Source organism: Palaemon carinicauda, chromosome 29 (assembly GCF_036898095.1).
Source record: "Palaemon carinicauda isolate YSFRI2023 chromosome 29, ASM3689809v2, whole genome shotgun sequence".
Taxonomy (NCBI): Eukaryota; Metazoa; Arthropoda; class Malacostraca; order Decapoda; family Palaemonidae; genus Palaemon; species Palaemon carinicauda.
The window spans coordinates 98,140,374-98,151,794 of NC_090753.1; the positions used below are offsets into that span (position 1 = coordinate 98,140,374).

The window sequence follows — 11,421 nt, forward strand, 5'->3', positions numbered from 1 at the left end:
AGACTATCGAAAGACTCTCAAGAGCCAGAGGCTTTTCGAAGGAGGCAGCCAGAGCGATTGCCAGAGCGAGGAGGACATCCACTCTCAAGGTCTACCAGTCAAAATGGGAAGTCTTCCGAAGCTGGTGCAAGGCGAATTCAGTATCCTCAACCAGTACCTCTGTAACTCAGATAGCTGACTTCCTTTTACACCTAAGGAAGATAAGATCCCTTTCAGCTCCTACGATCAAAGGTTACAGAAGCATGTTGGCAGCAGTCTTCCGCCACAGAGGCTTAGATCTTTCCAACAACAAAGATCTACAGGACCTCCTTAAGTCTTTTGAGACCTCGAAGGAGCGTCGGTTGGCCACGTCAGGTTGGAACTTAGACGTGGTTTTAAAGTTCCTGATGTCAGCAAGGTTCGAACCGCTTCAATCAGCCTCTTTTAAAGATCTCACTTTGAAGACTCTTTTCCTCGTCTGCTTAGCAACAGCTAAAAGAGTCAGTGAGATACACGCCTTCAGCAGGAACATAGGATTTACATTTGAAACGGCTACATGTTCCTTACAGCTTGGTTTTTTAGCCAAAAACGAACTCCCTTCTCGTCCTTGGCCCAAATCGTTCGAGATTCCAAGCCTGTCCAGTTTGGTTGGAAATGAACAAGAGAGAGTCCTATGCCCAGTAAGAGCTCTTAAGTACTATTTAAGACGTACGAAGCCTTTACGAGGACAATCAGAAGCTTTATGGTGCTCTATTAAGAAACCTTCTTTACCGATGTCGAAGAACGCAGTTTCTTATTACATCAGACTTTTGATTAGAGAAGCTCATTCTCATCTGAATGAGGAAGACCATGCTTTGCTGAAGGTAAGGACACATGAAGTTAGAGCTGTCGCAACTTCAGTGGCCTTCAAACAAAACAGATCTCTGCAGAGTGTAATGGATGCAACCTATTGGAGAAGCAAGTCAGTGTTCGCATCATTTTACCTTAAAGATGTCCAGTCTCTTTACGAGAACTGCTACACCCTGGAACCATTCGTAGCAGCGAGTGCAGTAGTAGGTGAGGGCTCAACCACTACATTCCCATAATCCCATAACCTTTTTTAATCTTTCTCTTGAAATGTTTTTATTGTTGTTTTTGGGTTGTACGGAAGGCTAAGAAGCCTTTCGCATCCTGGTTGATTTGGCGGGTGGTCAAATTCTTTTCTTGAGAAGCGCCTAGATTAGAGGTTGTGATGAGGTCCTTTAGTATGGGTTGCAACCCTTCATACTTCAGCACATAGGAGTCGCTCAGCATCCTAAGAGGATCGCGAGGCTCAGTAAGGAAGACGTACTTAAAAAGGTAGAGTAATTGTTCAAGTCGACTTCCTTACCAGGTACTTATTAATTTTATGTTTGTTATTTTGAATAACTGCTAAAATGAAATACGGAATACTTAGCTTCTAATGTTAACATATATGCTGGTCTCCACCCACCCCCCTGGGTGTGAATCAGCTACATGATCACCGGGTAAGATTAATATTGAAAAATGTTATTTTCATTAGTAAAATAAATTTTTGAATATACTTACCCGGTGATCATGAATTAAAGGACCCACCCTTCCTCCCCAATAGAGACCCAGTGGACCGAGGAGAAAATTGGTTCTGTGTTGACATGAAGTACTTGAGTACCTACTCGACAGATGGCGCTGTTGATGTACACCCCCACCTGTATAGCGATCGCTGGCGTATTCCGCCCGTAGGTTTTTTCTGTCGGGCAGCAGAGCTGCAGCTACATGATCACCGGGTAAGTATATTCAAAAATTTATTTTACTAATGAAAATAACATTTTAAAGAAATAAACTGTTTTAAAGTTAACTTACTTAGACTTATTCAGAAGAAGTAACCTACCAAGTCTAACATTACACCACATTGAAGAGACATTTGATTGGAAAACTAATGTGTGTTTATAACAGTACCACGCTAACAATTGGTGGCAGCGAATAAAACTCTAAGAACCAGAGAAAGATCTTCAAGAACCAGCGTTCAACATAAATCAACTTTAGTATCATGAGAATCAACAGTAATGAATCTACAATTTTGACAAAGTATCTACATCCACCGAAGAAATGAAAACCTTGAATACCAACAAATAAATGTTATACAAATTGAGGAACTGGATCATCAATCAACATCTTAATAAAACCAAGGACTGACAATCAACGTTTACTAAACATTCGAGAATCATATCCAGGAAACTCTACGTTCAACATTACAACGGGAAAGCGGACTGAAAACATTCACCCAAACATCAAAACTCTCGCAAACCAGTGAGAGAGAGAGGAAATGACGACATCACCCTTCGCCCATATAAACCGAAGCTAAGTACATTTCTTTATTCATTTCAGTTTTAGACAGTGAAGTGTAGTTATCACGAGTCAATCGTCTATTATTGCTGGGGTGAGTTGTTTGTTAATCTTCATTTTTTCTTTCATTAAAGGAAACTGTATTCAACTTCGAATTCTCGTCAAGAATTTTTTTTCTCTGTGCTAATCCCGTTTTCTTTCAGAAGTTCTCGGGAAATATCTTTATATTTGTATCATTGTATTGGGGGATTATGGTATGATCTTTATTTGAATAGTGTTTATGCGTTTACGCAGTGGACGTCTGTATTCATATAGAGATTTTGATAGGATTGCAAGGAATCGAAGAGATAAAAAACAAGTTAAAGTCAACATGACACCTCCTGTCAGCCCAAGTAACCCCATCCCGGCTCCCATTGTTACGTTAGTTAATGCACGATCAGCTATCCTTCTTTTCAAGGTCGGGTCAACGGCTTCTTACCTCAGAATGTTGAGTCGTGGATTTCTTCCGTCGACGCCCATTTAAATGCTAAACAAATTATAGACCCATTTGTACAATTACAAGAAGCTAAAAGTTTTATAGACTTTTCTAAAGGAGATGCGAGTGCGTATTTGAGGGGAGTTTCGTTTCAAGAGGCAGTTACATGGGACGATTTCAAAGTTAGGCTACGTGCGGTCTATGGCGGTGAGGAAGCCTTGGATGTAGTTTTAACATTAAGAAATACACTTAATCAAGCCACTATGACTTGGCTTAATGTTATTGAGAGAGCAGCTCTCATTGCCGATAGGCTAAACGAGTATCAAGATATTTTAGGTAATTCCACTTGGGTTACTAGAGATAACATCTCCGTGAAAGATTCCTTACGATTAATGTATTTAACTTGCATGACATTTATGTTGCCTGAAGCTTTAGTGCGGTGTTTTGATAAAAAGTTAACGCCAGCAAGTACAGAATTGGACGTATATAAACAGATAAAGAAACACATGTCTAAGTGTACTGATCTTGATCCCTTGTTTACACAGGTTTTTGCAAAAAATGAAACAAAGCCACAACAAGTAAACGTAGTTAATAATAGTCAAGTCGCGGGAATGACGTGTTATAATTAATTGCAAACGTCAAGATCACTTGATTGCAGACTGCAGAACGAGATTCTGTTCGTTACATAATAGTTCAAGTCATTCATATAGTCAGTGCTACTCGCGTAATACACAACAGAATCCTAGAAATACACAGTTAAATCCACAGTCAATTCCACAGTCAGTTCCATATGGAAATAAAAAGAAAAATCCTCAGTTCAATAAGAAGAAACAGCCAAACGTCAATGTAGTTCAGAAACAAACAAACAGTTCTTCGAATAACTCTGATCCTGGGCCGTCTACCCAGAGCTCGCAAGGTCAGACTAATTTTCAGAATGTGCATAGCAAAGCAAATACCACATAATTAACTCCAGTGGGAGAAGAGAGTGATGTTGGGTCATTTAAATCAACATCAGTAGTGTTAAATAATCCATTTAATGTTTTATCAGATCATTGTGAGGCAATAGATTTTCCTACGAAACACACGACCGAATCAAATAAATTAGTGCATGCTCCCGTAGATTTGCAACAAATTCACACAATAATAAGTCAAAATGAGTTACGACCAACATTATATGCTGTAAATTTAGAACACCGATCCTTTACATTATTTTTTGACTCTGGTAGTCCACGTAATATCATGGATTTGAGGACACATCATTTGTTGTTTTCGAACTTCCCTATAGAGAAGTCCGGAGTAAGGCTCTCGGGTATAGGAAATAATGAATTAAATGTAATAGGCGTAACTCATGTTCAGTACAAGGTCAGTAAGCGCACGTTTGCCGATACCTTTGTTGTACAAAACATTGATATGTATCCAGCTGTAATTATAGGATATCCGTCTATGGGTAATCAAAACATTATCTTAGCCCCTGCCAAGCACGGCGTGTATATCTAAGGAAAATTCTATAAGTCTTCTAATACCTTAAAATCAGTTTTGGATAAAAAGGAGACGACAAATAAAAGTGACGTACGTTGAAGAACCAATAACTTCTCTCACTAATAAAGAAATAATATACGCGACCCAACAGAATTCTCGTTCACCCGTAATATCATCTTGCACACAATCTATCGAGCCGAACGTACCTTCGAATTTAATAGTGCAAATAAAGAAAACATTACCGGGATCTGAAATATTAATCCTTTCCGACACTTTGAAAACTAACGGATTGTCCGTCACACAAGCTATTTATACAGTAGGCTCACATCAACAATGTAATATTGAAGTCTGTAATCATTTAAATACCTCTTTAGTAATTCACAAAAATCAACATATCTTGGATGTAGAAGTTTATAAACATCGTATTCATACCGTCGCTGAAATCAATCACGCTCAATCAGTTGCGGATGAATCCCTTTTGCAATCTATTAGAAATAAAATCAGTAAAGATATCCAAGAAGAAATTCAGCAGAAATTTTTTGAACTTTTAACTAAATATCATGATGTTTTTTCCACAACGGATGGATCCTTAGGAAAGACAGATGTCATAGAACATCAAATAAGGTTAAAGGACAAGCAGAAAATTATCTATGTACCCTCGTACAGACTCCCTATGAAATTCCAGAATGAGATAAATGATGAAGTAGGTAAAATGCTAGAAGAAGGAGTCATTAGGAAATCGAACAGCCCTTATACTTTTCCATTAATAGTTGTACCGAAAAAAGATCGAACATGGCGTATCTGCGTAGATTTCCGTCGCTTGAATGAGGAAACGATCCCTGATCAATTCCCAGTTCCATGTACTGACGATATTTTATCTTTGTTAGGTTAGAATAAATATTTTACCAGTTTGTACTTACTTAAAGGCTTTCACCAGATATCATTAGAAGAAAATAGTATCCCATACACAGCCTTCAGCACAGCCAGGGGACATTATGAATTTTTACGTATGCCCTTTGGTTTACGTTGTGCTCCCATAACATTTACAAGAATGATTAACATAGTGTTTGGAGACCTGTTAGAGGATATATTGCATGCCTATATGGACGACCTTGTAATCTTTTCCAATACCTTAGAAGAACATCTACGTAAACTAGAACTAGTACTACAGAGACTAAGACAACATAACTTAAGGGTAAAGATTAGTAAGTGTGAATTTTTCAAAACAGAATTGGTCTATTTGGGTTTTACGGTGTCTAGCCAAGTTCTTAAAGTAGTCCACGATAAGGTGTCAGCTATCCGTAACTTTCCGATACCTACTAATGTCAAGGGAATACAGCAATTTCTGGGGTGTAGTGGATATTACAGGCGTTTTATACGCAATTATTCAATAATAGCCGCTCCCCTAACTGATCTTACGAAGAAGGGCGTAGATTTCATATGGTCTGAGCAGCATCAACAGGCGTTTAATACCTTGAAAGATGAACTGTGTAGTTCTCCTATCTTAAAATTTCCGGACTTCGGTAAGGAATTCTTCATTGCAACAGACGCCTCAGACTTAGGAGTAGATGGGGTATTGCTTCAGCAATATGAAAAACAGTTTTTCCCGATAGCTTTTTATTCTCGAAAACTGAAAACTTCCGAAAGTAAGTATGCAGTAATAGACAAGGAAGGGCTAGCTATTGTTAATTCACTTGTGCATTTTAAGTTCATAATATACGGTTATCCCGTTAAGGTTCTTACTGATCATAAACCACTAACCGACTTCTTTAAAGGCTTCAGTCACAGCCCCAAACGAACTCGGTGGCATTTGATCATTCAAGACTTTGGCGCGAGAATCGGGTATTTACCAGGGAAAGCCAATATCATTGCTGATGCATTATCACACAACCCCGTGTCATCTTGTACGGAGCCTTTAGCTGAATTAATAGATATATCGACATCCATGCCTATTGTTAAAACGATATCTGAACAAGATCTGGGCTGGAGCGCTGAATTATTACAGACTGAGCAAAGAAAAGATCAGAAATTAGAAAAAATTATAAATGCTTTGGAAGGAAATCGTAAGGAAAGGGAATATATAAAGTATACGCAGCAGAATTATATAATCAAAGACAATATTCTGTGTAGATTCGTGACAAGGAAAACCCGCAATACACCACATGTGACTAACGACCAGGTAGTGGTACCAATCTCACTTATATCCACTGTCCTAAATTGGTTGCATGGAAACCCATTGCATGGACACCCGGGATTCTCCATAATGTCACAGAAATCCGAATCATTGTTTTATTGGCATACGATGCTTACAGATATAAAAAAAAAAACATAGCTAATTGTCGCACTTGTCAGGAAAACAAAGGGCACACGAAAACACTTGTCAGCCTAGGGGCTTATCCCGTGCCCAATCAACCCTTTGAAAGGATACATTTAGATTTATTAACAGGATTTTACGAGTCAGACAGAGGAAATAAGCACCTCTTAGTAATTGTAGATGCTTTGACTCGATATATGGAACTAATAGCGCTTAAAACTAAAACTGCGACTGAATGCGCTAGGAAGTTTTACGAGTGTTACATTTGTAAACATGGAATTCCACACATGATAATCACAGACTCTCACTTTCTTACCTCATTGTGTGAATTCCTTAGCATAAAGAAAATCAATACCATGATCTATCACCCAGAGTCAAATGGGCTTGTGGAAAGAGCGAATAGGAAGGTTTTAAACATATCAAGATTAACACTAGGGGGATCAGACCCCAACTGGGATATTGCAATACCTGCGGTACTAAGTACTCTGAATCACTCATATCATTAAAAGAATGTATAAATGCAAGAAAAGGTCATTTTGATATCTTTCGAAAGAATTTAGAAGAATCACAAATCATAATGAAAAGGAATCATGATAAAATAGCTTAGCCAACTAAAACATATACCGTGGATGATAATGTATACATACAGGTAAATGTACGTAAAGGACTCAATTATAAACTAATACCTAAGTTTGAAGGCCCATTTAGCATTTTGGAAACATTAACGGCCAATAGATTTAGAGTTCAAAACGTATCCCAGCCCACTGATGAAAGAATTATACCATTGGCTCACATAAGAAATTAAAATAAGAGAGAAGGAAGTGAGGGAATTTTTTTTTTATTCTTTATCTCTGAAATTTATGTTAAAATTTTTTTTTCTTCTTAATACAAGAGTAATTACATATATTTTTCTCATTACAGGTTTCCAAGATGAAGTTTTTATTGTTAGGAGTGATATTGTTCGCTCAGACATTTTTCTCGTGTGGGAAGAGCTCTAAAACTAAAAGTATAGATTTTAAATATGGCACTATAGTAGAGAGACGAGAAGACGTTTTTATTACATCAAGTAACGTAGTTGTTGAAGTACTCATGCAAGCAATTTTTCTCCCAGAGAATGACGTCACTAGCTTAAAGAGCGCCATTTCAAGGTTTGCTGTTTCATTAAATGAAATGCATAGAAGACACTTTCCTTTTAATACAGAGAGTTCGCTTGCATCGACACTAAAAGTTGCAGAGATGCTATCCGACGACTTGCAAAATAAGACTTACGAGGCAGAATCTTTGGCTCGTGACCTCTTGATGTGGACAGTAAGACACGATAACCTTGAAAATCGTAACCCGTTTATTTTTGCTGCACTAAACCTCTTTGGTTCTGTTGCAAGTTTAGGCTTAGGGATTCCCAATCGTCTTAAGATTAGTAATCAAAATAAGAAAATTGAGTTTTTGACTCATGAAAATGAATTGATTTTATCAGAACTAAGGAATCAGTTAGCTTCAATAAATCAAATTATAAGTTTGGTGAACGAACATTCTAGTAATATTAGTCAGATTATGGAAGTACAAGATTTATTGGCAACGTTAACGTATTATGATTAAAAAATAGATCATATCCATAATAGAATTGCACATTTCATTGAGAAATCAAAAGACTATGTGGAAGCTATTACGTTAGCGACTAAAGGTGTACTGTCACCGCATTTGTTGCCGATAAGAGACTTAACGTTAATTGTGGAGAACGGACGGGAGAAATTAGGTTTTATTCCTTTGTTAGACGCATGTAGGTTAGAATTTTATTACAGCCTAATTACAGTAAGCGTTGAAAATCACAGGATTAATTACAATTCCCTTTGATTCTTCCGATGCCTGGCAATCTTACAGTATATCGCCATTTCTGACTTTCATGACGAATCACTCAAATCCAGTAATATCCAGTTTGACAGGACACGTATTGATTTCCCCAGACAAGGAAACATATACGGTTTTTAAAGACTTAAATCAATTAACTCACTGTTCAGACACAATGAATAAAAAAATATGTACAGCTGACTCCTTTGAATTCCATAAAAACTCAATGGATTCATGCGAGTTAGGTATAGTGCTAGACGGTGCTCTCTCCCATACACATGAAAACTGTCTGAAAAAGCTTTATCCCTTTGACGATAATAAGTTCAATTGCAGACTGAACAACGGCTCGTGGATACGATACGACAAGGCCGGCTTCAATGTATATCATGCCCGGACGGATCCACGTCCTATTCCCAAATCTTCGTTGCAGCAGATTGTTGTATCGGTACGTCCACGAATTACACGGTCCGAGGAATCAAGACTATCATCAGAGAATGGGCCTACTTCGCTAACTTTACATGGTCGACTACAATTCCATCTTTACCTCTCCCATACAATGCACGAGCGGCTAAGCGGTTGATGAAATTAACCGAGATGGACCACCCAACACCGACTTATGCACACCTTCGTTTCTACGTGTTACTAGCAGCAATCAGCGTTACGGTGATGACATTTATTGCCGTTAACAGCTTTGTTTGGCGTAGGTTAAAAAAAGATAAGTTGGAGGTCAAACAGAACGTTTTGCCATGTCCAGACAAAACTCCTATTTTATTTCAATTTAAAGCTGTTTGAAACTGGCCCCTTCATTCGCTCAAAGGAGTACAATTGTCTTGGAAAAGTGTTGTGCACGAAAAGCAGTTAGTACGCTAGTAATATATAGTTGAAGAGACTCTTGAACATTTGCATTTTAAAAAACATTTTAAAAACATTTAAAAAAAAACATTTAAAATATAAATAATTTTTTGGGCATCTAATAAAATATATAAGCCCTAAATATTAAAATAAGGAATTTATGGGCATCTAATAAAATATATAAGCTATATATATATATATATATATATATATATATATATATATATATATATATACGAAAACGTGGTGCGTGTACGTACCAGGAATTCGTGTTTGTGCACTAAAATTATATTTTTACCAAGGTAACAAATATTCTTTATTAGTTACCGTATTATAATAATCTATTTTTGACAAAGGTAACAACTATTCTTTAACAAGTTACCGAATCATATGTATATCAGTATTTTTTTTTTTTGATTGGTACCATATAATCGTTTGCTAGCAATGTACCATATATATGATCTGTATTTACCATGCATTTTTTCTTTTTGATTTGACAATATCTGTTGGGTATGCATTTTTTTTTTTAAATGTACCTATTTGAACATGCATCCTTAATCATTTGCTTATGGCTAAAGTTAAAAAGAAAAAAATATATATCCAGTCACACTCCTAGTAAACATATTTTGAACGTGTCATTAGAGTTCAATTAATTGAAAGTAGCTGACCGAGCTAATGTAATGTATGTAAAATTACATGTTTAAATCCATGACCTAAGAGGTCAATATGGACGTTAGGAGCGAGTGTGAGAAATGCCATAGTCAGTCAAAAGCAGGATGCGAAACTCAAGACACTGCTATTCAATTGCAATGTAACATTTTTCATGAAGAGTAAACACAACCAAGCCGTGAGAAAGAGTTGTCTCTCAAACGGATGTAAGTACCTTCCGGTATTAATGTTGTGTTTACAATAAATCATTAAGTGCTGAGATAACTAATTAGACTTTAACATCAATATGGATATTTTAGTAACTTTCTGGTCAAGATGTCATACGGAACGGTCATCCGACCAAACCATCTATACTCCTGTGATGGAGATGTTAATAACTGTTTTTAAAGAAATAAACTGTTTTAAAGTTAACTTACTTAGACTTATTCAGAGGAAGAAGTAACCTACCAAGTCTAACATTACACCACATTGAAGAGACATTTGATTGGAAAACTAATGTGTGTTTATAACAGTACCACGCTAACACATCTACCCCTCATCATGATCTCATCCACATATGGCACTTTAGTAATCTCTCTTATAGTTTCATTTCTAATCCTGTCCTGCCATATAACTCCCAATATCATTTTGAGGGCTTTGTTCTCAAATCTGCTAAATCTATTGGAGATTGTTTCATTGTCATATCATGACTCATATCCATAGAGTAACACCAATCTCACTAAACTGATATATAGTCTGATTTTTATATGTAATTTCAGGCGATTTGATCTCCAAATTTTACTTAACCTAGCCATTGTCTTATTGGCTTTTTTCAATCTTTCACTAAACTCTAATTTTAAAGACCCTGTATTGTAGATCATAGTTCCTAAATACGTAAATGATTTTACCGCATTAATCCTTTCTCCTTCCAATGATATTTCATCTTTTATTGCATACTCCATTCTCACATCTGTGTTTCTTCTGTTAATTTCAGCCCAACCTCGTGTGATATTTCATGCATTCTGGCAAGCAAGCATTGCTTGTAAATCCTGTGGTGTTCTGCTAACAAGGACAGCATCATCAGCATACTCTAGGTCTGTTAAATTCTTATCACCAATCCAGTCCAATCCTTCTCTACTATCTCTGACTGTTCTATGCATTACAAAATCCATGAGGAGGATGAATCCATGAGAAGGATGTACCTAATGGAATATGTATTTTTGGGCTTAGGCCATGTCGTCCTGATGGAAGTTCCTTCATTAGTAGCTTCCTAGGTATATTTGACTACAGTGATATATCCCAGAGAATTTACCAAAGGTATCCAGAATTCTAACTCCTGGAGCAAATATCCCTTAAAATTTTAAAAAGGGATATCACGTAATATCAGAGGACGTATTCTTGACACGTCTCATAGCTATCTACACCCCTAATAGCGCTTTCGCTTCGAGGGGAAAAGTGGCAAGAATAAAGGAGAGTTATTGAAGAGGCG

General features: G+C 37.0%; 1 long non-coding RNA gene across 1 annotated transcript in view; it reads left to right on the top strand.

The window, feature by feature from the left end:
- The window catches only part of LOC137622880 (uncharacterized), a 307,972-nt gene extending 296,946 nt beyond the window's left edge, over window positions 1–11,026 (top strand). Inside the window, exon 5 of the long non-coding RNA XR_011040512.1 lies at window positions 10,927–11,026. This is a non-coding gene — a long non-coding RNA (uncharacterized lncRNA). The remainder of the gene's footprint in view (window positions 1–10,926) is intronic.
- Window positions 11,027–11,421: the final 395 nt, after the last annotated feature.